Genomic DNA, 5,295 nt, shown 5'->3' on the forward strand with positions numbered 1-5,295 from the left:
CTCAGATATTACTGCTCCTGCTTCATCCTTTAGGCTATCTTGAGAAAGTCTCAGCATAGTTTTAAACATCTCTTTTTCTCCTTGGACAAACCTCTCACCTTCTCACCTTCTGTCCCTTCTGAACCCTGGCTCATGAACACCCAGCAAACATTTTCTTGCATTCTCTACCTATCAGTGATGTGACCATAGCCTTAAGTCATAAGTAAGGCAGGAGTGAGGGAGGAAAGGGCCAAGGCTGAGTGAAGGAGCATTGTTTCTGTAAACTACGGAGTTCATAACAGTTCATTTTATTCTCATGGTCCAACGCCATTTTGGGAAGTGGGTCAAGCCAAAATTATAGGCCATAGACTTTTTGTGGTCATATTGAAATATATTTGACAATGGCTCTGTGGTTTCTTGTCAAGAGTTACTGTTCAATAGAATGTTCTGTGATGATGGAGATGTTCAGCATCTACCTTAGTCTAGTTGTTAGCATTAACCACATGTTACTATCAAGCACATGCGATGTGGCTAGTGTGGTGGAGAAACCAAAGTTCATATTTTAATTTTAGTTCCTATAATGGAATGCCCACATGTGACTAGTGGCTATCAGGTCGGACAGTGCAGCTACAGAGTAAATAATTTTTAATGAGATAATATAAAATATCATAGTTGTTGAAGAAGAGGAGTGCCCAGGAAAAGATATGATGAGAAATGGCAAAGCAAAAGGAACAAATGGTGGGAAGGCTTCTTGCTGATGAGTTAAAAAATTACAGTGGCCTCCTTTAGGCTTATTTAACTTCCTGCCCTACTAGCATTCTTAAACTCATCATTATATTTTGGAATAACTAAGAACTTAGAGATTGTTTACCCTCATGGCATCCCTCTTTATTTGAACTTCCACAACTTGAAAATGTGTTATAGACAGGTCTTCAAAGAAGGAGGTACCTTTCTCTGAAGGGAGGAGAGAACCTCCACTTTGACTATGACCTTGTCTAAACAAGATAAGAATCGGAGAACTCAGAGGGCTTCCATAGCCTTGGAAACTCATGACTGGAGCATAGGGAGATTACTGATGCCATAGACAGGAGTGTCAATTGGTAAAGTCAACAACAGGAGTCACTGTGCACTTACTCCTCATGTAGGATCTCTGTCCTTAATGTGCTGTGCATTGAGATTTAATGCTATAACGAGTACTCAAACAATATATTTCACTTTGTGTTTCTATGGGGGTGCAAACTGTTGAAATCTTTACTTAATGTATACTAACCTGATCCTCTGTAAAAAAAAAAAAAAAAGAAATTATCAACTCCCAACTTGACTCTCACTGGGATTAAACATGACAATAGGTCTGATCTGATTTCATCATCATTTAAAAAAAATCATCTATTATTTTTCACTTTATGTTTCTGTGTGGGAGCAAACTGTTGAAATCCTTACTTAATGTATACTAAGCTGATCTTCTGTATATTAAGATAATCGAAAATAAATCTTGATGTGAATAGAAGGGGAGAGGGAGTGGGAAAGGGGAGGGTTGTGGGTGGGAGGGACGGTATGGGGGGGAAGCCATTGTAATCCATAAATTGTACTTTGGAAATTTATATTCATTAAATAAAAGTTAAAAAAAGAAAGAAAATGTGTTATAGAGGGCTTACAAACAATTTTAGCCAAAATTCATTATTTGAGTTGAAACTACATAGGAATGAATCTGGCTGTGCACACTGGTAAGAGCATTGCCACTGACTGTGAATCTGGGGAGGAGGATGTGGAGTGAATGGTGTCACATCTCAGCTATCTCCCAACGTGGTAATGTCTTATGCCTATGCTGTCCAAACGTGTTTTCAGTTATTAGAATCATCTTTCCACATCATCAAGTGAAAATTTCCTCTATTAAAACAAGGAAATTTATTTTTGACTTCCAAAGTTTAATGGTCTCAATGGGTACAAAGCAAAACACCACCACAAAAAACCCTGAAGACCATACTTGGATCTTTTTAAAAAGGCTGTATTTAGTGATGTATTCATTGAACACATGAAGAACCATCAGTCTTGCATAGCAAAGAGCTTACTGCTAAAGAACTAGTTCAAGTTAATGCTCATAGTTGTAAGCAGTCCATTTCACAGGACAATCTTAAAGATGGATAGAAAAACGTTTTAAATTTTAAATCATACCAGAGGCATCAACAGATGCATTCATCTAGAAGAAGCAATTACTAGGACAGTGCTACGTTATAACAGGCAATGCTTGCAAGCAAAAGCAGCAAAAAGAGATGTCCATTTTGATGTCCACATTCCTCTGTATGATTTCAGATGGTGGGTCACAACATTTTCTTCTAGAGGATCAAGTGTTATGCTATACAGACAGGTCTAGCTCTTTGGTACAGTTCATGGACAAACCTCAGGCATGAAGAACTCCCCACCCCACCAGGTCATCATCACACACATTCACGGCTGCTGAACAACCACCAAAAAACTCTTTGACACACTTCTTCTCTCCCACAAGCCTTTTCTTGACAACTCTAATTTGTAAAAAAAGTTTTAAATGGAATCATTGTTTCAAGAATTGTGAGTGTAGCTTGAATTTATTATTTGCATAAACTTATTTTTAGGCTTAATCTATTTTTCTGAATGTTTGTAGGAGTGCAGTAGAGAAAATTATTTATGTTCATATAATTGCTTACTGTAGACAATTGTGTAAGTTTACTGTTAAATAAACCAATGAATAAAAGTACTAAGAAATGGCTGATTTGCATTTAATTGCTTTACATCATGGAGAAATCTATGGTGAATTGTTATACCAGTGTTGAAAAGTGTTTTAGTGATATTTAGAAAAAATCACTGAGGTTTTAAATGGGATGGGAATACATTGCTGTTTTCCCACTTAAATTATGAAATTTAGGTTCCTTCAATCTGGATTTTTGCAATATAACCTTCTTGGTTATATTACATACAGAACCAAAAAATGCCTCTACTGTGAGATGTAGCGTAATGAAATATGAGAGACCCAGAAGGAAAGCACTATGGATGAGTGAGGGCTCTGTAAAGATCTGTGACTACAATACACGTATAGCAGTCTTCAAAGACTCATGGAAAATATGATTTTTAGAGCTCAACTCCTCCTACACATTTAGAACAGTGTTATTTCAGTGGATGGATGTGTTGACCTTGCTGTAGTGTGAAGTATTAACACACTTGTATATGAAAGAGACCTCTGAGTGTCTGAGAGCCCATTTCTCACAACGCAACCTGCTTTCGTGATTATTATAATTTGAACAGTGAACAGAGCTGATCAAATAGTATCTTTAGAATCCTCTGACTTTATAATACTATGATGAACTAATGGAAGCAAAATCACATAGAGATTGGTGTTGTAAGCTTCTAGACATTGCAGCCATGGTAGCTGCAACATGGAGAACCTAGGAACACAGTGGACAACCAGAGGCTCAGGTATGGGCCTGTGTTCCTGCCCCTGGTGCCCGCAGCCATTTGAGTCACTAAAGCTGAGAAGTCAGTTGTGTTGTCTGTGCTCTGAAAGACTCCTGACATAAAATCACAACAATAATAAATTGTTGTTGTTTTATGCCACCGAGTTTTATAGTGTGTTTAGTGCAGTTGAAGATGATTGCATCGAGTAGATTCCTATAAATAGAATTAGATGCATTTTAAATTTTTTTTTTTTTCAGCAGCCGCATCCGCCCATCTCTTTACTCCCGGTCAAAGCTGCCTGGCGTGTTGCCACTCCCGTTTTGCTGATGGGTAGACAGAGTTCCACAGAGGGTAAATAACATAATTAGGGTCCCATTATGAGGAAAGCTGAGCTGGATGAAAAAAAAAAAATCAAGTCCAAACTAGTTCTGGAGCCTTAGCTGGGGCTTCCTGGCCCTGCCTCCTCCTCCTCCTCGCTGCAGGGCTGCCAGGCTTTCACCAGGGGCTGGAAAGCCTTCCAGAGCGCAGGCAGCCGGGAGCACAGCATGCCCCCACCCCGGTGCTCTTCGCCGCGGTTCCGATTCATGTGGCCCACGCAGGCCCACGGTCCCTCTGGGGCCACGCACCATTTGGAGTGGTCCTCTGCAGCGCTGAACGTGGGGCCGGTCGGCCCAGGGAAAGCTGTCTGGGTTACGTCCAGAACCTGCTGGGTCCCTGAGCAGTTGGAGGGCAGGACGCCGGGAGAATTTTGCCAGAACTGGACCTGCAGGTTGCTACGAAGGGCTGCCGCCAGCCAGCCGGAGTACAGGTCATCCCCGAACCCGCCGGCTTTGGCAAAACTGGAAGGTGGCCCCTGCCTGTGACGTGAGCGTAAGGCTGCTGTTCCACGGTTCGTGGCTCACGTGGTGGCCCTTGATCACTTCCTCCAGGTCGGGGAATTTCTGGACAAAGACCCCATCCAGCTGGTGGTCATAGACCAGAGGGTAGGTGTAGGCCAGCTGCCTGCCAATGCTCTGAAACTGGCTGAGGGGAAAAGACACGCAGAGCAGCATCTGCCCATAGGTTTGGGCATTGTGGGGCCAGCTGTACACGCCAGCAGAGGGTGGGGGTGGGAAACGGGGCACGCTGTGCACCAGCCAGAGGCCTCCTTCTTGGTCCAGGAGCAGGACACCCTTTGTGTGGCCGTGGCTGGAGGAGCCCTGGGCTCTACTGGCTTTGGGCGGTTGGTCATTGTAGAGCAGGAACGCGAGCTGGCTAGCGTTGCTCCGGTACAGCGGCAGCAGGCTGCGGCCCACGGCCCCCGCCGAGCTGTTGATGGAGCCCGCGCCAGCCCCCTGAGCGCGGGTCCAGGTATTTGTATCGCAGCCCGCTGCCCGCCGCATCCCCGGACCCGCTGTGGGCGGGGAGCTTGTAGACCACAAACCAGTCCACCGGCTGCCCTGAGTCCCCGTAGCAGCTCAGGGCCCTGGCGGGGACCCACAGCAGCGCAGTCAGCAGCAGCGGGCTCGGGGCAGCCATGCCGCCTCGTGAGGCGACCACGAGCAGCCGGCCGGGTCACGAGCTGGAGTAGGCCGAGTGTCTTGCAACTCTCACTTCCCCAAACTCTAGGGAACCCGGGCTGGGCCATCACGAGGTTCGCATTTTAAATTTTGATTGATATTACTGAATTATCCACAATAAAAATTTTAACCAAATTAGTTTCACCCAAAATCTTAGAAGTCTCTCATGATCTTGTTCATAATTTTATCTTTGCCAATCTGTTAGGTAAAAAATATGCTAATGTGGTTTTCACTTAACATGAAGTTGAATCATTTTTCATATATCGAAGAATTATGTGTTTTATTGGTATCTGTCTTATGTTTATTGTCCATGTTTAATCTCTGTCATTAA

The 5,295-nt window shown here is 43.5% G+C and overlaps 1 pseudogene; it reads right to left on the minus strand.

Moving 5' to 3' along the window:
* Nucleotides 1-3,645: 3,645 nt before the first annotated feature.
* On the minus strand, nucleotides 3,646-5,031 carry LOC100341736 (deoxyribonuclease-2-alpha pseudogene; annotated as a pseudogene).
* Between the last annotated feature and the right edge of the window lie 264 nt (nucleotides 5,032-5,295).

This window comes from Oryctolagus cuniculus, chromosome 7, assembly GCF_964237555.1.
Source record: "Oryctolagus cuniculus chromosome 7, mOryCun1.1, whole genome shotgun sequence".
Classification (NCBI taxonomy): Eukaryota; Metazoa; Chordata; class Mammalia; order Lagomorpha; family Leporidae; genus Oryctolagus; species Oryctolagus cuniculus.